Source organism: Geotrypetes seraphini, chromosome 1 (genome assembly GCF_902459505.1).
Source record: "Geotrypetes seraphini chromosome 1, aGeoSer1.1, whole genome shotgun sequence".
Taxonomy (NCBI): Eukaryota; Metazoa; Chordata; class Amphibia; order Gymnophiona; family Dermophiidae; genus Geotrypetes; species Geotrypetes seraphini.
In genome coordinates, this window is record NC_047084.1 from 414511310 (window position 1) to 414535549 (window position 24240).

General features: G+C 41.2%; 1 long non-coding RNA gene across 1 annotated transcript; it reads left to right on the plus strand.

Moving 5' to 3' along the window:
- Nucleotides 1–3530: 3530 nt before the first annotated feature.
- LOC117352615 lies at nucleotides 3531–11479 on the plus strand. Its single transcript, XR_004537734.1, has 3 exons — nucleotides 3531–3624; nucleotides 7888–7943; nucleotides 11414–11479. It is a non-coding gene; the product is annotated as an uncharacterized LOC117352615 (long non-coding RNA).
- The last annotated feature ends 12761 nt before the right edge of the window (nucleotides 11480–24240 follow it).

Consider the following 24240-nt stretch of genomic DNA (forward strand, 5'->3'; position numbering starts at 1 on the left):
CTCCTAGCATGGGGAACTCATGGCAGCCATTTTAGATGGGCGATCTGCACGGGCACATAGGAAGATCGCTCCTGCCCTGAAAGACCGCTAGACTACCAGGTAAGATCCGGGGAGATCCGGGAGGGAGGTGGCAGTGATTCCGGTTTTAGGAAATGGCGAAAAATCAAAATCGGGAGTCCTAAAACTGCAAATTGGGAGGGGGAAGTGTATTGTGATTTTGTTTCCACTCCATGTTATTTGTTTTGACTTAAATCCTCTGTGATTTTTGGATAAATACCTACATCCATCTTTGGTATTAACTTTTAACATTTGACTTTCTTCTGTTTTTCTACTTCCTCCTCAAATCTATGCACTTTTCAATATCTTCCCTTCCCATTTATCCATGCACACTATATCTCCTCTGCCTCTCTGCCCTTCCCCACAATCCATATTTGCCATGTCCTCCCTCTTTCTTCTCCCCTATTTCCATCTCTCTTCCCTTCCCCGTCCCTCCCATCCCTCATGCTCTCTCCTCTCCCCCTCCATCTCTGTATTCCATCTCCTTCCTATTTTTCTCCTATGGTCTGGCATCTGTCTTCCCCCTTCCCCCCCCTTAATTTAACTATGTAATAAAGAATCTGTTTACTACAACCGCCAGAATCGATCCACCTCAACAAAATTTTAAGTCTAAAGATGGCCATGGCGTCTTCTAAATGATGTATTTAAACAAATCTACTCATACTTCCCCGCCTCCTATTTTCTATTGGGCAGAAAATCAGCCTATCAGAGAACCCCATTCAACTTTTGCATTCAGGCCCCCTGGCTCCACTGTCTTTAAACAGTAGATCCATCTCTGTTATTTCCTTCCAAAGATTCATAAAACAACCGTAAAACCACCAGGACGCCCAATTGTGAATACTAGACAGTCTATTCTAGAACACCTGTCGAAATTTTGTGATTTCTTTTTGAGTGAGGAAGCTATGAAAATGAAATCTTTTGTTAAAGATACATCTCATTGTCTGAAGATTTTAACAGGGCTGGAGAACATTCCATCAAACCCAGATTGAATTTTTAGACCTTTTGATTACTTTAAAAGAGGGTAAATGTCAAACTTCCCTTTACCGGAAACCCATGCCACGTAACACCTTTCTACATTTTGCCAGTTTCCATCCTCAAAAATTGAAATATAATCTACCCATTAGCCAATTTCTAAGAGTATGCCGGATCTGTTCAGATCTAACAGTTTAAACAACAAGCAAAAGAATTAGAACAATGTTTTCAGACGATATATAAAAAATCTGTAATACAGGCTTTTTTACGATCCAGGTTTGCAAGAAAATGAAAAGTCATCAGAAATATCTGGACGGTTAACCTGTGTGTTACCATACTCCCAGGCAGCAATGAGGTTGGTTACGATTATGAAAAGTTATTGGCACATAATGCAATTACATCCTGTTCTACAACAATTTCCTATAATAGCCTTTAATCATTGAGGTAAAACTATTGGACAGATGTTCAATTTTCAGCAGCTTTAATCTTGTACTGTAGGAAGCACTATAACCATAAGAGGTAGCCATGGCAAATGTGGGAAATGCCAGGGGTGTAGTAAGACAATAGAGGGCACAGAATGGACCATTCCAAGAAAAAAAACTTTACGGGAAGAAGAGGATAAAGGAGGGGGAAAGGAGAGGAGAGAATAAAGAGGATAAATTAAGAATATAAAGAGGTTTAGGTGGTTAAGGCTTACATATTTAGGTGATAAATAGAATTTTGACTGATTTTTGTTTTATTAGGGAGGACCCTTGAAACAGCAGTAGGAGAAACATGTCGGGTCTAACCCTCCCAAACCGAACAAACTAAATAATGAATGTTATGAAGACAGACAAAATAAAATATACAAGCTAAGTTCTTTGATATATTTATATATTTATAAAACTTTTACGAATTAAGGTAGAAATATAATGAACTGAGTAAACACTAAGCACTTTTACAGAAAATGTAAAAGGAATTGTAGCAATAGCACAATGCACAATGCACTTTTAAAATAGTTGAGAATAAAGAAAAATGGGATAAGAAATAGAAATAGCCAATGAGGAAATAACAACGTAAAGCTCGCCGCGGTGAAAGCTATTTGATACGGCGGAGTGGTGGGACTGAAGCTCATAAACTCTTTTGATAAACAATTTAAAAGATTTTCTGGATGCTCAGAGTATCTACAAATGAAGAAAATGGCAGCATGCAAATGGATTAAATGTTTTTCTGAGGGGAGAGAAAGCGTCACTGATGAAGAAAGCTCAGGGCGACCAGTAACAAGCAGAACTGACAAAAGTATTGCAAAAATTTGTTGAATTGTGTGTGTCAAAATCATAGACTGACTGTAAGAAGCATAGCAGACCAAGTAAACATCGAAAGAGAAACAGTAAAATCTTAACTGAAAATATTGGCATGAGAAAGGTTTGTATAAAAATGGTCCCAAAGGAACTCACCAAAGAACAAAAGCAAAGGAGAATCGAAGTTTGCCAAAACTTTTTGGAGAGGCAAGATGATGTTTTGAGCCATGTTATCACTGGTGATGAAACATGGATGTACCAATACGACCCCGAGCAAAGCGTCAAAGTGCACAATGGAAGTCAGCCAATTCTCCATGACCAAAAACGTTCTGCCAGTCCAAATCAAGAGTCTAACCTTTTTTGATATCAGAAGGATTGTTCATTATGAATTTGTTCCAACTGGACAAACAGTTAACCAAGTTTACTATTTGGAAATTAGATGAATATGATCTAAACTTTTCGCCAACAACTCATGGCTTTTGCATTATGACAATGCACCAGCTCACTAGGCAGTGTCTGCGAAAGAGTTTTAGCCAGAAAACAAATAACTATTGGAATACTCTCCTTACTCACCTGATATGTCCCCCAATGACCTTTTTCTTTACCCAAAGATAAAGAAAATATTGAAAGGAAGATATTTTGATGGCATTCAGAACATCAAGGGTAATACGACAACTCTGAAAAAAAAGAGTTCCAAAATTGCTTTGAAGGATGGACTAAGTGCTGGTATCAGTACATAACTTCCCAAGGGGAATATTTCGCAGGTGACCTTAGTGATATTTAGCAATGAGGTATGTAGCACTTTTTCAAGGAAGTTTGTGAATTTAATTGTCAGACCTTGTGTACATGTACGTATACTGCACAATTGCTAAAATGTCCTTCACTGGCTTCTCCAATGTCCTTCACTAATTGCAGTGCCTCTGGTAAAATGGTTTCTACAATATTGTTTTCATATAACAAATCTCTTTGATTTTCTCTCACTGTTAAACTCTGAATTGCAAAGATCTGCCCATCAGCACAAAGGAGTAAGTATAATTTGAGATATTATTAAGCTCCTAGGCTATTTTACCCAACAAATCATTTTGAAAGTTCAAGTGGAAAGTGAATAGATTAGACATTAATATAATATTCACTAAAGGTGCCATGTTTTCCTGCATATCATTCCAAAGGCAGAATTAATTGAAGCATTAAGCTCTTATTAATAACTTTTTCTTCTTTACTAGTCATGCTAACATTGAGCTTACAAGAATAAATTCATGCTATCAGATTTTACTGGAGGTGGAGGATTATGTTGGAAGCAGTTTCATCTTAGCTGGTAAGTTCAGTTTTAGTATTTCACATGAGGGAGCTAATGTGAAGATTATAGGTTTTTCTTGGAAGGCGTTTTCCTTTGTCTGTTGATGGTTAAAAACAACAAGTAACCTCTTGAAAGACAGAATAAATTTCACAACAGAGGACTGCATGTGCTGATGGGTCTGAAACCATCTAATGTCAGGCTTGGGGGACTTAGCCAATCAATTTAGGAGTCTACTTACAAAACCACATGAAGGAGGCAATTTTCAACCCAGTATTACCATGCCCCACATGTAGGTGCCTATTCTTATGCCAGCCATAAAGCAGGTGTGAGTGCAGGTGACTCAATGTGTCAGAGATGCATGTAACCTACAGTAATCTGTAAATTACCTGTGTAATGCAGAGACATGCCTCTACCCTAGTGTATATCCCCTTTGCAATACCCACTATGCCCTGGGTTTCTTAAATGGCGTACTAAGTTAGACATTGGTGGTTGCCATACCGCCGCTTAACATAACTAACTTAATTGATTTTAATTGTCATGGTAATTGACCGCATTTTAAAAAATCAATTATTTTCTCATTTAAAAAAAAATGGAGGAACCTCCATCAATGGCGCCGTTCTTCTGACTACGGAGGCACCTAAGGCCACAGAATGCTGGTAGTGATCTTTGGTGCCCTTAGGCGTCTCCATAGTTGCGATTCACGGCAAAGTTAGGTGCAGGAGATGTAAGTTCGCACTATATGTAGGCCCCCTTCTCTCTTTGTTTTAGATTGTCTCTCGTGGAGTTTTGTTTCCTCATTTTGTTGTTGTTGTTGGCTTTAACTGCTCTGCATTATCTGCTACATTAACAGGGGGTAAGTCTATATGGATCTGCTTAATTTTAGGCAACAAGAAAGCATGGAATAAATGGTGATATTCTAGTGCGCAAGTGGGCATTTTTGTACATAAATGGCTACTTATAGAATACAAACTTGTGGAAAACTTCATGCTAAACTTTGCTGGAGGCATATGCAAGGATGGCGTTTGGGCAGTGTGGCTGGTACACGTCTATACTAGCTTTAGGACTGGTCATGCACCTTGCACAAATATTCTGTTAAGAAAAGAAGGTATCTATTTTTCTTTATAGAATAGTCTTAAAATATGGACCATAACCAATTTGATCTAGAATCGCCCTGCACATGCACAGTAGCTAACTCTGCGTTGACTTAGCATGAAACCTTCACTCCTCCATTAAGCAGTTAATGCCAACCATGCTGTTTATGCTCCCTAATTCCTGCTTTAATTTCATAGTACACCTTAGTAAATTATTGAGCCCTAAGACCTTTTTCCTGGAAGCAGGATATGTCTATATTTCCTGTCTGTTCAAATTAGCTCTTCTGAGCAGGGACCATCTATTGTATGTTCACATGTGCAGCGCTACATACACTTTTCAGCGCTATAGAAATTATAAATAGTAGTAGGATAAACAAATTTTGCAGTTTACCTATTTAAAACATGAAAACGCCAAATTTTCATCTTTTCATTCTTGCAAAGTCATAAAAAGTAACATATGAATCACTATTAAAATGTATTTATATTGAAGTTATACAAAGATGATCAAAGAAGATTTAGAAGCGAGTAGTTTTTTTTAGATTATATTATAAATCATTTTCACAAATCAACTCCCAGATATGCATAGTTTCCCATTGTGTTCTCATTATATTCAGGGGCTTCTGAAGTCAAGTATATCCTGATGGACATGCTTACCTTGTTCCTCTGAGTATGCTCCCATGTTCTCCTTGAATGTCTCAAGATCAGCATAAATGACATGGACTTTGAGAGACATCCTACAGCCCATTTTACTATAATTCTTTACCAGAATGTCAACCAACTCCATGTAGTTTTTGGTACCAAACCACTGCAATAAAGTTGTTCCAAGCTGCTTTCTCCTTCCTAGTTAGCTTCTCAGAAAATTATTTGCAGTCCAGGATCATCTTTATCTGTGGTCCGACAAAGAAACCAGTTTTGACCTTTGCCTCATACAGATTAGGGAAGATGTCTTAAAGGTACTTGAAGGCTGCCGACTCCTTAGCTAAAGTCTTGACAACTTGTTTAATTTGGCTCAATTTGATTTGCAGTGGTGGCATCCACTTTTTGGTGTCCACCAGTGGTTCCCACTTGATGTTGTTTCTCCCCACTGTGGTCAGTCCCACCTTTGGTAGCGTGCCCTTATGTCCCTGCTGACTTGTGCCCTTGCCTGTCAATGTTGTCCAAGAGCTAAGAATTCAGATCCAATCACAGGAGAATATAAATAAAACAATAATTGTTGCACTGTTCCCCCAACAGGAGACAGTAGCCCTGTGGGTCACTCCTGAAACACCTAATTATGCATATACACCTGTGAGTCTTTATAAACAACAACATAAATCCTGAAGAAATCACAGATTGAAGGTGCAGATATTATACACCTATGACCCACCTATTTTCTGCACCGGAAATTGCCTGCTATCAGTGGCTTAGTGAGGGTGAGTGGTGCCCGGGGGCGGTGGTGCCCCTCCCTGCCCTCTTCTCCTCCACCACTCCTTCCTGATCCCCCCCTGCCATGCACATGCCCTCTTCCTTTCCACCGTACTTCTTTAATTTTTCAGGCGTGAACTGCATCATGAAGTTGCTGCCCATGTTATGCCGTCCCTCCCTCTGATGTCACTTCCTAGGCACGGGAACCGGACGTGACATCAGAGAGAGTCAACACTGACATGGGCAGCAAGTTTGCGATACTTCTCGCACCAGGAAAATTAAAGTAGTATGAGGGAAGGGGTGCACATGCGTGGCAGGGGGTCAGGAAGGAACAGGGAGATGGAGAGGAAGATGATTGCTAGCACCCCCCCAAGATGGTATCCAGGGCAGATAGCACCCCCCCTTACTATGTCACTGTCTGCTATACATATATGCCTGGGTATTCACCATGACCCTGTTTTTATCAAAAGTGCCTACCATTAAGTGCCTAGCCGATGTAAGCACCTAACTTTTATTTTAATTGCTTCAATTGGTGCTGTTAATTGAACAGCACTATTAAAAACCAATTTAAAAAAATAAGTTTGGGATATACACCTAACTCCATAGGCACCATGTAGGCAGCTATACTGAAGTGCCTACTGGTGCCTATCTGAAAAATAGGCATGGTTAGAGGTGGAGTTTGGGTGTATATTGCCCTAGGCATCAGTAGATGTTGATGTTAAGTGTCAGCATATTAGGCCAGGATTTTCTTGGCCTAATTTACTGGTGCCTATCATGATATCTACCAGCACCTAAGACAGGTTAGGCACCACTAGGCATGATTCTACAAATAGCGCTTAGTGGTTGCCTAGCCACTGGGCACCGTTTACAAAGTCAGGGTCCAAGTGTATTTTTTAAGTACTCATTAATTTCAGAAGAGGCCATTTACACACGAAAGTCAACTTTTTATGTATGAAAATAGTTTATAAACTTTTTCTCAGAAAGGAGCAATGAGAAGTTTGAGTCTTTGCTTATATTGTACTAAGTTCTTGTTTGCAATAAAGATCCCAGTTAGAAACATCTCACTCTTCCCATTTTTTTGTTCTCTGATATGTAAATATACTTCAGTACGTAATTCTATATTCTTTTTTTTAAAAAAAAAAATGGAGGTACATTGAGGAAGAATAAATTGTTATCTGCCCCCTAAAACTCAAGGGGAGAGTGTAGTGCAGTGGTTAAAGCTACAGCCTCAGCACCCTGAGGTTGTGGGTTCCAAGCCACACTGCTCCTTGTGATCCTGGGCAAGTCACTTAATCCCCCCCCCCTCCCAATGCCCCAGATGCATTACACAGACTGCATGCTTACCTGAATAAATTCATGTAAACTGTTCTGAGCTGAACAGTATAGACAATTAAGTGCTGTCATTAAAAAATATACATAATTGGTGGCAAGGTACTTTATTTCTCAAATTCTCATTTCATTGAGGTTATAAATATTGGGTAATGTACATCCTTGATTCAATCCAGTTTCTCCTTTTTTCTTGTCCATTGAGAGCCCAACATCTCTCCTCTTGAGTAAGCAGATCATATATATTTTTTGAAACAACCTAAAATAAAAATGTCAAAAAACATATGAAATATTTTCTTTCCAACAATTGTTTTATCTCAAATTTCTCATGTACTAGAACACAATTATAGAACTCCAATGTTTTTCAAAAATGATGGTGCAGTCCAAGGGGTTATAGCAAAATGAAAAGCAAAAACTTTCGATGGAGTTACTGAAATACTCTCTCTTTTGTTTTTTCAAGCACCATAAAACTTGTGGTGGGGAAGCCTAATTGAGTATACCCTATTTTTTCCAGAGGTAAGAAATTTTGTCTGCCTATTTCTACGAGGAAACCTTCACTGTCTATTTGGGACTTGCGTTTTCATTTTGGGCTTTCACTAAACCGCGGTAGAGCCAGTAAGGTAAATGCTCCAACACTCATAGGAATTGAATGTGAGACGGAGCATTCATCTTGCCGGCCCGCGATAAGAAATTCTATCTCAGTTTAGTAAAAGCCAGTGTTTATAACATAGCACCTAGAAAACGTGATATGTTTAAGGGAGTATTTTGAGCTCTGATGGTGGTAGTAGCTGAATAAATAAATCTACTGTAATTGGAGAAAATTGTGATGGTCATTTTGCATCTTGATCTATCAGGGTCAGGAAGAAGTGGGGTTTCTTCTGTCTAGATGACCTACTAGACCACAAGGGATGTAAATGTAGGTAGGGGGAGTGGGAAAAAGCTGCTGAGATGTATGAGGAGACTTTACTTGGAGAGGGGCCCAGAGGGAGCCTTTTCCAGGGGAGATCAGGATGGGATTCCTCTCATTGTGATGTGAGGGAAATAATCCCAGTAATCATCACTGACTCCTTCCTATTAGAGGCAGGATAAAGGCATGTATCAAATAACACTTTAGTACTCTGGGAAAGAAAGAAAAACAGGTCTTATATTTAGCTAACCTGAGATCAAACTCCTTCATATAAATATTTACAGATAAGCTGCATGAACGTATGTGAAATTAATAGAAAACTATAGGTTTTATTTATAAAGGCAAAACATGAAACAATGTAAAATTAGGATAAAATTTCCTAAGATAAAAATCAGAATGGCAAAACCTCTAAAGATCAGATGAACCAAAACATACACACTCCCCTACCATAAAAGTCAGTTCCTCCAAACCACATGTCCCCAGACTTTTGGAAATCAAAAAAATATGACCTTGGTGGGAATCGGTCATCCATACAGGCAGCTGGCTATGAAGCAGGCAGGCAGGTTGCTGATATTGTTATTTTTCTCAGTGAGTCCTTGATCCATGAATAAGATATCATCCCTGAGCTTGGTGAAATTAGAGAAAGCTATCTTTCTGCTGCATCTTACATTTGCCTCTTAAATATTCTGTCTTTTCAGATAGTATCTTGATCTGTAATTATAACCTTGAAATTCCTGCATGCCTTTGATCTGACTCAGATGCTTTTTTAGGCCACTGCCATGAAAACATTTGTATTTAGATGTAAGGCAAAAACACGTCCAAACCCCTAGCACATCTCTTCATTTATAGTCAAGATGATAAGAGGAGAGTTTTCATTAGAGTTTTAATTATATTCATTGCTTGCAGAAAAACAAACACTAAATACATCTAATCACACAATATACCATATAATCTTCAGGTTTTGTATATAATCTAATATTCCTAGTATGATAAGTTCCTATGATGCAGACAGGGCACTTTCTAAAGTTGAAAGGTGATAGATTCCGTACAAACGTAAAGAAGTTCTTATTTACCCAGAAAGTGGAAAACAAGAACGCTCTTCTGGAGTCTGTTATAGGGGAAGCCACCCTCCAGGGTTTCAAGACAAAATTGGACAAGTTCCTGCTAAACTGGAATGTGGCGCAGGTGAGGCTGGACTCATTTAGAGCACTGGTCTTTGACCTGGGGGCCGCCGCGAGAGCGGACTGCTGGGCACGATGGACCACTGATCTGACCCAGCAGTGACAATTCTTATGTTCTTATGAGAGGAATGTTATCCAATCTTTTGCATTGGATATCACATGTATGATTATCTTCCATTTGGCGAGAGGACATATGTGTGTGCTTGATGCAATGAGTTCCTAGGTCTTAGAGAATGAGTCTGTTCTCTTGAGGCTAGAGTAGCAGACTTGAAGAAGCTGAGGGAGGCAGAGAGGCACAAAGAGAATAGAACAGAAACCTTTGGATCTGGCCCGAAACAGGTCATTTGAAACTTGACCAAGGGCAGTTTCCCTAGAATGATTGAAGTGGGTCAAGAATAGCTAGGGATGAATGAAAGTCAAGGCAATGGCTATAAACAGCACATTCATATAGGGGAGGAGGGAAATGGGGTGATAGTTGGAAGCCACACTATCTGGTTGTAAGGTCTCTTAGCTCACAAATTTTAGTAGATTCAATCTATTAATATATCAATGATATTGGGGGAAAAAAGCCTCAGAGTTTGGAGCTCACTGCAAAGTCGAGCTATTCAATCTTTATTGTTTGAATAGTCAGCATAGTTTGCTGTATTACTCCATTATAGTCATTGACAAAAAAAATCCCGATTTCTAATAATAGTCATTTTTTCTTCTTCTTTTTTTCTTTTTATTTAATATTCTCCAGAAGTCCCACTTGTCTTATCTATTTTTATAGCCAAAATAAACCATTACAGCCTATAACAATCAGCAGCATTTACCGTCTGGATATCGGCAGAAATATCAAATGATTTAAAAAGAAGGGGTACCAACTAAATTACGCCCTGATGCAGCAGAGTTAAAATAAGAAGGACATCTGTGAAACGCTGGCTGCGTCGGCTTTCATGTAAGTGGCACAGTCAACCCATTCTGATCGAACAAATACAAGAGGTTCAATCAAAGACCGAGTGAAGCTCTCTGGCTATAAAATTGCATATTACAAGGTAAGTGCTCCTTTTACAAAGGTGTGTTAGGGCCTTAACGCACAGAATAGCATGCACTAAAATGCCATGCGCGCTAGCCGCTACCGCCTCCACTTGAGCAGGTGGTAGTTTTTCGGGTAGCACGCACTATAGCGTGCGCTAATCCGGTGCGTGCGCTAAAAACACTAGCGCACCTTTGTAAAAGGAGCACTAAGTTTTCCTTAACCTTTTTCTATCGTGTGTCCCGGATGACGGGACATTCCAAAAATGACATAGACAGTGGATAAACAGTGTGTATGGACTAATAAAGAGCCAGGAACACAAAATATTTGAATTTACAGACATGACTTATTTACATTATGTTTACAATAGCCTTAAATGATAATGGTGAATAATATAAAACTTTGCTAAAATAATTACGATTGGAACCAGCGTAGCGTAAAATTTATTACGATAGAAAAAGGTTAATCTATTGAATAACAGTAAATACTGCTGATTGTTATAGGCTGTAATGGTTTCTCTTGGCTATGAGTTTGTTTCTCCAGATGTTGACTGAAATAAGAAAGATGATAGTGTCTCTGCCTTAACCTTGGGAGCCTCAGGGTTCTGATCTACCATTTGCTCTAAAACATTTTAGAAGTAAAGAAAACTAACTGCAAGCACCAAAGAATTAATGAAAATCTTGAGATAGAGAAGGTCATTTAATATCAACTTTGTTTCTTTCTGTTTTAATACTATAACATAATTCCCTTTCATTGGCCATTGAGTTTGACCTTGAGGTAAAACATGCTCGTAGCAAAACTATACAATTTAGAGAGAAAATAACCTTTCTTTAGATGCAAACAGATTTGAAGATGTGCATATCTTTTTTTTTTTTTATTCCAGAATGTTGGTTCCTGAATGATAACTTACTGTTTACCAAAGCAAAGATCCCACCTCAATGTAAGCCAGATACACAACATGGAAGGTGTTGATTTAGGCATCCATGAGCATTTAGCTATGGGGTCTTGCATATGCCTGAATGATTCAAGACTGCTCTGAATTCAATTAAAACATAATGTTAAAATCAATATGTTTAATATTATTGAAACTAATTTATTCCAGAATGCACACATGGCTGGCTTAGCCATCAGGTATCATACTTAAGTGTAATACATCAACAAGGAACATGTATTAATGAGTTGTCACTCATTATTTTCAAGTAAGAAGTAATTGAATTTATAGACTCATTTAAAATCAGATTGGTTAATGAGGTTACAAATACCAATTTTATTATTTCAATGCTTCTAGCAATGCTACAGAATATAGGAGCTAAAGCTGAGTTGATATATTTCCATTGTGCTTAAATCCTGAGCACAGATGCTCAACCTTTCCAAAAACCCATTAGGCTACAACTAGGGGCCTCTTTTATTAAACAAATTAGTGCGGGCTGGAGCGGCAAATGCACCAAAGCCCATAGGGATTTAAAAGGCTTTGATGCATTTGCCGCGTAGACCCTATTTACAAAAGACTATTTTTTATTCTCATAACTCTAAAGGTAATAGATAAATAGATGCATCTCCTTATATAAGACTCCTTTTGCACAGCTGCGGTAGCGGATGTTGCGGCAGTAATCGCTCCCACGCCCATAAGGATTAAATAGGTGTCAGAGTGTTTGCCACAGAAGGAGAGTGTGGCATTGTGGTTAAAGCTACAGCCTCAGCACCCTGAAGTTGTGGGTTCAAACTCTGCGCTGCTCCTTGTGACCCTGGGCAAATCACTTAATTCTCCACTGCCCCAGGCACATTAGACAGACTGTGAGTCCACAGGGACAGATAAGGAAAATGCTAGAGTACCTGATTGTAAACAACTTAATACACCTTCTCCAAGCAGTATATCAAATCCCAATTCCTTCCCCTATAATTTCATACAAGCCAGTGCATCATTTACATTCCTCTTCTGAATTTCTTCTTGTACTCCCTCACTTTCCTACATCAGGCTTGATTCCATTTCCCTCCCTCTGGAATTCTCTTCCACATCCCTTGCACAGTGGACCAAGTCACTGCAAATTTAAGTCCTTACAACTTACATATTTGAATTAGCCTTCTCTTGAAATCCTTAGCCTTTGTGGATGATTTTTGTGTAAATTCTATACTATATATGTTGCCTAAAAAAATCAGCACCAAAAAGGTTGGCGCTTGGTGTGAATCTATAAACTGCCTCTGGAGCTTATAAAATCACATGTAGCACCGGTCTGAACAACTAACATTGAGGTGAAGGCATTTATGCCAATGAAAACCAGGCCTAAATACCTATACCCATAGGCGTTGGAACGGGGGATGCCACAGGGGCCATTGCATCCCCCCAAATTGAGAGAAACAGCAACTGAGGTGGCAGCCTCGGCACTCTCAAGGGAATGGCATCTTGCTGCTGGCCAGCGTACCTGGTGGTTGGCTCTCTCTGCCACATCCCTTCCGTAACATCTACTCCTGCCCCCCCCTCCCGCATCTAACCTAAATTTCTTGTAACAGTTGCTGGGCACTGGAAACGATTCACAGTGTCACTCTGCCGCCTGCTCCGACATCTTCTCTCCACTGCGGTCCGCTCCAGCAGAAACAGGAAGTGGTCAGAGAGGTTGGGCTGCAGTGGCGAGAAGACATCAGTTCCACTGCCTGGCAAGTATTACAAGAAATTCAGGGTAGACGCGCATGGGGTGTGGGTGGGGCAGGAGTAAATATCGGGGAAGGGAGGCGGCAGAGAGAACTGACCAGCAGGTATGCTGGCTGGCAGCAAGATGATGCTTCCACCTGAGTGCTGCCTAGAAAAAAGCCCCTCCTGAAACATTTCAGGGGAGGGGTAGAAGTTAGAGAGGGATCGATATAGATCTTAGGAAAGGGAGAAATGTTGGACTCGAGGGAGGGAGGGAGTGAGGGAGGAAGAGTTGTGGCAGGGATGACAGAAGTAGAAATTTTGGGCATGATGCTGGTGGGCAGGGATGAAAGATGGTGCACACGATCTGGGGGATAGGAGAAGGAGAAATGTTGGATGTGGCAGTAGAAGGAGTTGGAAAGATGCAACTTGGATCTCTCTCTCTCTCTCGCTCTCTATTTCCCCACACCTTTTGCAGCAAGGGAGTGAATGAGATAAAGAGAGATGATGGACAGTGAGAGAGAGGGAGGCATCACACATAGGGATGGAGATGAGAGGAAGAAATTCTTTGCAGGGGTGGGGAGGGGAAAAAGAGCATGCTTTGTGTAGTTTGAATAGCTAAAATGGCATTTACAATTAGTACTATTATTATGGGGACAGGGTGTGGGGCGGAGCTTGGACAGGATCTGAGGTGGAGCTTGGGCATTCTGGGGTGGGGTCTAGGGCAGAGCTTTTGGGCTCCCCTAAACAAAAAAGTGTTCCGCTGCCTATGCCTGCACCTAAGTTGTGCATGGATCAGGCATATTCTATAACAGTATACCTAACTTTTAGGAACACCCAACTGTTCCCTCTAAGCTGGGCGAGAGTCCTCCAATTGCATTGCTACCATTAGAGGGCAGTGCTTCAATACTGTGTCTTCATCACTAGGTACAGGAAGTTTGCCTGGCATTCTGCACAGCATACCTATCTCTCACTATTGAAAATGTGATAGTGAAACAGTACCCTCCACTGGCAGGACGACAGGTGGAGGACTGCTGCTCAGCTTAGAGGGAACAGTGCAACAACCCACCCATGCCATGCCCCTTTTGAGAGCTTCACACTAGAATTTTAACACACCTCTTTATAGAATACACTTAGAAAGTTGTGTGTGTAAATTCTAATTAGTGTCAATTAGTGTCAATAATTGCTTGTTAATTGGCTATTATTGGTGCTGACTTGTTAAACAATTTAAGTTATGCGCACAAAATGACAATGCACACAGATGTGCATGCACAATTTTGGCTGCAGTATACAGAATTTGAGGGTTAGTGTGCATCACCTGGTACCTGACTTCCTTTGCCTTCCCTGTAGTTCCTGCTATTCTTCCTGCTCCCTCCCTCTTTGTTCCTCTCTTCCCTTTCTCTCCCAGTATATCCTTCTCTAGGAAATGTGATTTTGTGTTGTATTTTCTCTGTACCTGATCTTTCTTTATCTTTTTTTTCCCTGCTCTTGAGTATTCCTCATTCATGCAGAGTTACGATTCACTACTGTTGTTAGTTTTAATCCACGTGTTTTTATATTAGGACTTTTAGGGACCCCTGAGGAAGACAACATTGTTGAAACACGGACCGTGTTGGGTCCATATCTCCCAATGGTTTGAGTCCTAGATATATTTTATGTGGATTATTAATATGCATATTTTTAAATAAAGCCTGCATCTTGAACATCACCGTCTCCACAGAGTTTTTGTTTTCGCTGGATTTGCATTTTTCTGTGGAATTAAGGGTCAATCTCTTGCTTGTTTTCCTTTCTTTTTCTTTTGACAATAGATTTTTGTTTCTGGCAGATGTTGCCTTTTTATTTTTTGATTTTAAACCATTTTGATGTGACTGTTAAAGGCAATATGGCAAAAACAAAAAACAAAACCTAACACTTAAACCATAAATAATAACACCAACATTCACACATATTTCATATGGTCATTGTACAAACTCAGTCTATAAATAAAATAACCAGACAGGCAATTTTTTTTCTTTCAAATGTGGAAAAATTGCCTGCAGCTCTATTAGTGTAAGAAAAAAATATACACAACTTCAGAAACACTTTACTTGAAACACATCCCAACATAACCCTTGCTCAGTGTGGTTTAGTCTCACCCAAAAATATCAAGTCAATGTTAAACTAGCCCCATCTGCTAAATAAATAATATTATCATCATGTCAAACTCTGTAGGACCTGTGGTAACACAGAGGCAATGCTTCCACTTGTGGCAATGTTGCATACAAGCATACACCAACTACCTTACTTTTCTTTTCTCTCCTACCCATTCCCTTTGTCCCAGCCACATCTGAATCCGCCACCTCTAGAAACATAGAAACATGATAACAAATAAAGGCCAAATGGCCCATCTACTCTGCCCATCTGAAGTAACCGTTATCTCTTCCTCTTTCTAAGAGATCCCACGTGCCTATCCCAGGCTTTCTTGAAATCAGACATAGTCTATGTCCCCACCACTTCTACCGGGAGACAGTTTCACGCATCTACCACCCTTTTTGGGAAAAAAAATTCCTTATATTAGTCCTGAGCCTATCACCTCTTAACTTCATCCAATGCCCTCTCATTCCAGAGCTTCCTTTCAAATGAAAGAGACTCAACTCATGCACATTTATGCCACGTAGGTATTTAAACATCTCTATCATATCTCTCCTTACTCGCCTTTCCTCCAAAGTATACAGATTGAGATCTTTAAGTCTGTCCCCATACACCTTATGACGAAGACCATGCACCATTTTAGTAGTCTTCCTCTGGACCGACTCCATCCTTTTTATATCTTTTTGAAGGTGCGGCCTCCAGAATTGTACACAATATTCCAAATGAGGTCTCACCAGAGTCTTAAATAGGGGCATCAATACCTCCTTTTTCCTACTGGGCATATCTCTCCTTATGTACCCTAGCATCCTTCTAACTTTTGCCATCACCTTTTCAACCTGTTTGGCCACCTTAAGATCATCACAGACAATCATTCCCAAGTCCTGCTCTTACATCATGCACATAAGTTCTTCACCCCCCTAAACTGTACTGTTTCCTCGGGTTTTTGCAGCCCAAATGCATGACCTTGCATTTTGTAGCATTAAAATTTAGCTGTCAAATTTCTGACCATTCTTCAAGCTTCTCCAGGTCTTTCTTCATGTTATTCACACTATCCTGGGTGTCTACTCTATTGCAGATTTTGGTATCATCCTCAAAGAGGCAAATCTTACCCGACAGCCCTGCAGCAATATCATTTATAAAAATGTTAAAAACAACAGGCCCAAGAACAGAACCTTGAGGCACATCACTGGTAACATCCCTTTCCTCAGAGCGATGTTCTTTGATCACTACCCTCTGTCGCCTTCCACTCAACTAGTTCTTGACCCAGCCCTTCACTTTGAGACCTATCCCAAGGGCATTCAGTTTATTTATTAGACATCTGTGTGGAATACTGTCAAAGGCTTTGCTAAAATCTAAATACACCATATTTAGTGCACTCTCTCTATCCAATTCTCTGGTCACCCAGTCAAAGAAATTGATCAGATTTGTCTGACAAGACCTACCTCTAGTTAATCCACGTTGCCTCTGGTCCTGTAATCCACAGAATTCCAGAAATTTCACCATTCTTTGTTTTAAAAGCATTTCTATTAATTTGCTAATTTTCCTAGTTCCTTCTACCCTTCATCAAACTGTGATTGCCCCTCCCTACCCTGTAATTAAACCGCTACCAGACCCATTCTCCTCAGTAACCCAAATAATCCCCTAAGCCCAACCCCTGATCAAAAGTAAAAGGGCAGAGAGAGGAGGAAATGAAATTCATCACAGCAATTGCTCTCAGTAACATGCACCCTCTCAGCTGTCCCATCTACCCCAGAATAGTCTGTCAAAACCTCTAAGCCAACTATTCCCAATTAGCAATTCACTACTAATACCCACTCTTAGCTAATCACAGCATCTCAGCACACCTCTTATCCCTTCGCAGTTGCTATTCATGTGGGATGAACACAGAGGATCAGAAAATAATGGTATATATTGAAGAAATAAGGCCAATACTGGGCAGACTTGCATGGCCTGTGTCCTTATATGGCCATTTGGTTGAGGATGAGCTGGGGAGGGCTTTGACAGCTGGGATGATTTAGAGAGCTTTGACGGAGACTTCAGTAGATGGAACCTAAGCACATTACCGGGCAGAGCTTTGGGTTCTGGCCCAGAAATAGCTAAGAAGAAAAATTTAAATTAAATCAGTAATTTAAAGAGATGGTAAGGTTGGGCAGACTGGATGGACCATTTGGGTCTTTATCTGCCATCATCTACTATGTTACTATATCACCTTAGCCCTACCATTGCACTGTAATTGTCTCCTCACATACTCACCTGCCTCACTATTTCATATAAACTGACTCTCAGATAGGCTCAACCATTGTTATCTGTCCTTAGCACCAGCTGTAGAACAACTATAAAGACTCTCACTTAAATCCCGGAAATATGTGCACAAATTATAATATTCTACATGCCTAAGTGTAAACCCCGCCTATGCTCTTCCAACTATATAGAATCACCCCTTATGCTTTAAAAGTAATCTGAATCAGCTGAGGTATCCAAATTTGCAACACACATTTCCTGATCATGTAGCTCTACACTCTCGAGGAACGTAGGGAGAGGGGAGACATGATCGAAACATTTAAGTACCTCACGGGACGTGTCGAAGTGGAAGATGATATTTTCTTTCTCAAGGGACCCTCGGCCACAAGAGGGCACCCGCTCAAACTCAGGGGCGGAAAATTTCATGGCGACACCAGAAAGTATTTCTTCACAGAGAGAATGGTTGATCATGGGAACAAGCTTCCAGTGCAGGTGATTGAGGCAGACAGCGTGCCAGACTTTAATAATAAATGGGATACCCATGTTGGATCCCTACGAGGGTCAAGATAAGAAAATTGGGTCATTAGGGCATAGACAGGGGGTGGGTAAGCAGAGTGGGCAGACTTGATGGGCTGTAGCCCTTTTCTGCCGTCATCTTCTATGTTTCTATGTCCAACCTTTTGGCTTCAGAATCAAGATGATAATCCAACCAAGCAGGTAGTCTCAGGAAAGAGATTTTGGTGGAAAATTGAGTCAGGACAATCCATTGCTTAATTAGGACCTATCACACTCCAGGATCTAAACTTCTGACTCCTTAGATAACAGGTTAGAACTCTGAAAAAAAAAAAAAAATTGCACTCCTCTGTGCCTGTTTGGTAGTAAAACTGGATTCTGCAGTTCCTCTTTTAGACTTTTGAGATGGCTCCTCTGCTACTGTGCTTCTAACTATGTTCTCCCTCTTCAATTCTCTCCAACACAATCTGTAATTCATTGCTTGTCCTAAAAATCATGAATTTAGCTCTCTTCTTTCCCCATCCACTTCCGTGCATCAAGCAGCCTACGACGGTAACTACATTTTCATCAGTCATAATCTTGGTACACCCATTTCCATTTTCATTGTATTACTTGATACCCTTCCCAAGACACATCAGAGTCATATACAATCAAGTACTCAGACTATCTCACCTCTTCACATTTCGTGCTCTCCAGTATCATTGCATTTTTTTCTAAACCATAATATAAAGACTGACAACTCTTGAGAAATAATAAAGCGTTAAGGCAAGAGGATATTTTGACCTACGCCCGAACTTTGCTTTTTCATATACTTGTGAAGAAACCACACTTGGACCCCTGAGGAAGACGTTTATGTTGAAACACAGTCCATATAGGGTTCTATACATCAAGTTGTTATTGACTACTTCATTCCAATAAAGTCAGCATTAGGAACATCAGTCTCCATAATCTTGGTATACCCATTTTCATTTGAATTGTATTACTTGATACCTTTCTCAAAACATATCAAAGTCATATCACGGTATAGCGGTATACAAGAAATAAAATAATAATAATTATTATTATTATATACAATCAAGTACTCAGATTTTTGCTCTCCTCGTCCACATTTCATGCTCTCCAGTATCATTGCATTTTTTTTCTAAATCATAATATACAAACTGACAACACAAGAAAAAATAAAACAGCTCTATAATGGTCTGAGCATCCATTGAGATATATAAAGCCTTAGCATGACTCTGCTTCCTTAAAAATATGCAATATCTCTTCAAGGTATAGTTTGACTGTGCCCAGGCCAGACAAATGGTGCAATTTAGTCCTATGGAACACCGGCTTAACCAAAAAGTTAATCACAGTAGCAATAATAATGATTTTAAGACATGCAGATCAGCATTAGAGTAAAAGCGAATTATAAAGCAATGTAATAGGGAAAAAAATAAGGCTATTCCCAGCCATGATTCACTTGAGTGAACATGACATTTTACAATAAAAAGTTTGAGCTAATTTTTCGAGGTAGAAACTAAGCCTGTTAACCTGAATTTAAAAAGCACATAATTAACTAGTGTTGTATCTACTGTATATCTGTTGTTTTGACTTGTAACATTTTTAGTTAAATTAAAAAAACAGGCCCGATGTTTCTACTTTCCAGTTTAATTACTGTGTTTATTGGTTGGTACAGATTAAAGAATCACTGATAAATCAGCTGAGCACACCAGTAATTAAGAAACAATGTTAAAAGGCCCCTAACAACCAACGGAAGAAACTAGAAACGCATTAACATAAGAGAACATAGGACAAGCAGGATGAGTCAGTCACACTGGGGGGGAGGGGGAGGGGGTTGATGTCATCTGAAAGCACCATGCATAGATTAGCTTGAAGATCCCTTAAAGACTTGTCTGAGCATATCATTTTCAATGTATATTTCTAAAGTAGTTAGGTTTTCTTTTCTTTTTCTTTTTTTGTTAAATCTTTATTCATTTTAAAACCAGCACAAAGTGCAACATATTATCAATCAATTAACACAATAGACGGCACTCAATTCCTTCAAATGATACAATAAATACATAACCCCCTCCCCCTCCCCACCCACCCTTCCTAAAAGTGTAAAAACACTTAATATAATGCAAATGATCAAGATAAACAACCTCGCAATCAAATAATAAATTAATTACATACCCCCTCCCCCACCCATCCACCCATCCTGGATATGCAGAATCAAAGGGCAAAACTAATAATCAATTCTTACAAAATGTAGCTAGTAGGGCCCCAAGCCTCACCACCTAACGGCCACCTCCTCCCCCTCTAACTTCCCAAGCTCTGCAGCTGGCAGCGATATTGCAGAGCTGCTGCTTTCCCTCCTTCCTGCCACCCCCCTCCCACTTGGCTTTCATGCATGCATGAAAGCAATGGCAGCTTGAGGATATTGCCATTGGCTGCAAAGCTTGGAGAGTTTGGGTTGCCAGACTGGAGGAAGATGTTTTCAGTAAGCAGGGGTTGGGAATCCCCACTAGCTCAAGTATTTATAAATTACACTCAGGCGTGGAGAAACTGGTGCCCATTCACTAATTTTGGCCTCCAGTCCCTCCCCAAAATCAGCTGTATATGACTACGCCACTGAATACCAAAATAATTGTGATGCACATTAGTGCTGCCCGATTCATGATACAAATCGATTCACCGATTCACTTCGGGTGAATTGATTCGAATCGATTCAAAACAAAAAAAAATCAGCCTCCCGATTTGCTTACTGACCCTCCCCCCCCTCACCCCCTAAAGCAGGAGCGGTAGCGCTGCCTCTTGCTAGCCAGCCGCTGCCACTCCTGCTTTAGAGGGAGAGGGGGGAGGGTCAGTCAGCAGTGCTAGTGTCCGGCTTCCCCCTAGCCTCACGCGCATCCAGGGCTGGATTAAAGGGTGAGCCTGATGCGCTGCTACGATGACTGCAGCCTCGATAGACAATGCTGCTGTTGGTCTTTGCCTGCTTGCAACCCGTCTGCCGGCTCCATTTAATTCTGCTCGCTGCCCCAACTCAACAAAAGCCAGGCGCGTGCAGCGATTGCACGCTGCCGGCCCATAAGCCTTCTCTCCGTCAGAATTGAAGTCGGGGGAAGGCTTATTGACCGGCGGGTGCAATCTCTGCATGCGCCTGGCCCTTTTAGAGTTGCGGCAGCAGCGGGGGAGGGGGGTAAATGGAGTTGGCTAGCAGCGGCGGGTAGGGGGTGAATGGCGGGAGGTGGAATCGGTGGCAGGTCGGCTTGGGGGAAGGCAGGCAGGCTTTGGGGGAGGAAGGGAGGATCTTCCATCAGACTGCTGCACGATTAAAAAAAAAAAAAAAAGAGAGAGAGAGATCAAGTGTAGGCAGCCTGAGAGGAGAGCTGAGGGGAAGGAGGCAAGGGTTGAAGAGCCAATAGGACTAGGCTATAAAGGAGTGAAAAAGTACTGAATGAAGGATGGGAATGAGAAAGGAGACAGGAAGAGAAATATAGGGTTGGAAAGAGGATAAAGAGTATTTGGAGAGGGGGATGGAGTGAGCAGAGAAAAAGGTCTGGTGGGAGAAAGGGAAAGAAAGAAAACTTTGAAGAGAAGTAGAGAAGCAAGAAGGGGAAAAGAATTAAATAATAAAATGGGTACATGCGGGCAGGGCACGGTGGGGTAGCCTGGGCAGGGGGTGCAGGCCTTCAAGGGGGGGACAGGCCTTCAAGAATGGTGGCACAGGCCTTCAGAGGGGGACAGGCAGGCATTCAGGGGTAGGGGCAGGCCTTCGGGGGGGCCCTGGTGTAGAAGTACACAGAGGGAGGGAGGGGGGGTTCAAAGAGACGTGCATATGCCGGACTTTGGGGGGAAGAAATAATGGGTCTTAAAACAGAGGAGTGGAGAGAGATGGTGGACAATGGGATTTAGAGAGGGAAGGAACAGAAAGGGAGAGAAGTTAGACACAAGGGATGGTGTGGAGGGGAGATAGAGATACTGGATAGGAGGGTAGTTGGGAAGAGAAAGGGAGAGATGGTGGACCCTGGGGTGGTGGGGAAGGAGTGAGAGATGCTGGATGAAAGGGTAGTTGAGAAAAGGTGGATCTGTGGATGGAGACGAAAAAAAGAAAGATGCCAGACCTCCGGGGGAGGGAAGGGAAACAGAAGGGGAGGACAGAGATAGCAGATGGATGGATAGCACGGAGAAAGAAGAAAGAAGGAGACCCTGGCAAGCAAGTTATCAGAAGACAACCAGAGCCTGGGACCAACAAGATTTGAATAAGGACCAGACAACAAAAGGTAGAAAAACTAATTTTATTTTCTGTTTTGTGATTACAATATGTCAGATTTGAAATGTGTATCCTGCCAGAGCTAGTGTTAGACTGCAAACGTGAGCTAGGATTTAACAGAGAGAAGAAAAGTCCTTTTTTATTTTGTTTAGACCACAGCGCCAGTGTGGTTAAGAGAAGGCAAAGGGGGTGAAGAAGCTATAAAATAAACCCACCAGGATGTTTGAAAACACCCAATTGGGCAGGTAAATCGAATCGAATCAAACCAAAAAATCGATTCAATGGGTTGAATCAAATCGAAATTTTTTTTCCTGAATCAGGCAGCACTAATGCATATATTCCAGTTAATAAATTCAAAATAAAAAATTTTTTCTACCTTGTTGTCTGGATATTTTGTTTTTCCGTCATCTTGGTCCCAGTTTCTCTTTCTGCTTTTTGTCTATCTTCAACTAATTCTCTTTCCGGTGTCTGCTGTCCGTTTTTTTCTCCTCTTCTCTCGTTCCATTTCCTTCTTATGCCTGTCTCCAACGTATTGATTTTTCCCTTTAAGCTTTCTTATCTTTTTCTTTTCTTTTTTGCCTCTGTCCACTCAAATCTTGCCTTCTTTCTCACCCTTCTTTTTAAATGTTCAGCTACCTCTCAATTCTCCATCTTCTCTCAGTCCCTAGCTCTCCCATTTTCCATCTCACTCCTTTTCCTTTTATCTACTCCCCATTACCACATTTCTACCACTGTACTCACTGCTCTCTCACTCATCTTGTCATCTTCCTTTTGACCTCATCCACATGGCTCACCACTTTCAGAATCCCCCTCCCTCTCTCTCCACTGGTCAGGCTATAACTCCCTGTCGCTTTCTTCCATCCCCTGCCTAGCATCTTCTTATCCCAGCTCTCTTCCCTCCTGCCCTCCCTTGGGTCCATCTCTCCTCCTTTATCCCCATGGTCCAACAATTTGCTCCCTCTCTTTTCTGCTTTTCTTCTTCCCTCCCCCCTTCATGCTGAACAATGAAATTGAGGGGTAAAAAGAGAGATGCTGCATCTCTCTGCCTTCCATCCACAGGCCTAACATTTCTCCCTCCCTCCCTTCCATCCCCAGATCCAATTTCTCTCCCTTTCTCCAACTGCCCCATCCCATCTCTCCCCCTGCCTGCCTGCCTGCCTTCCTCCCCCAGGTCCACCATTTCTCCCTTTCTCTTCCCAACAGTTCTCCCTTCAAGTATCTCTTTCCCTCTTCCTCCACACCACCCCAGGCCAACTTCTCTCCCTTCAGACCATTGCCCACCATCTCTGCCTCTCTGTACTCTGTTTCTGGCCCCAATCTGGCACTTCTTTTAATACCCTCCCCCCTCTGTACTAAAAAAACAAACACACAACCAAAACAGTCCAGGAGGCTTCCTCAGCCCAGCATGTTCTCCTCCTTCTTTCCATGCCCATGCATCTCTACCTCACTCCTCTCCCACCACCATGTCTATTAATTCTCTCTCTCTCCCTCCCTCCTCTCTCTGCCCAACAGTTCTCCTCTTTCTTCATCTCCCCATGAACAACATCTATTTCCCTCTCTTAGACATCCAATTCTCTCTTTTCTATTCCCTCCCTCTCCTCAGCATCTCTTTCCCTTACTCCCTCTGGCTCATGCTCCCCTCCCTCTTTTCCTTCATTCTGTGTCCTAAATTCATGCCCCCCTCCTATCCTTCCATCATTTGTCCTAAGTTTGTGCTCCCTCCATCTCAATTCCAAGCACGTCCTTCTCCCTCCCTCCCTTTTGTGCCTCCTTCTGATGTTTGATGTAAATTATTTAGTCAAGAAAGTCTATTTAGATGGGAAATACGTATCAACAGAAATTATGAAAGGTTGGCCAATGTTGAGACCTCCTTGTAATTTTCCCAACTATTCTTATTTATATATAATATCTTTTAACAGACCCTCAGAAATGCCACCAGCCACTC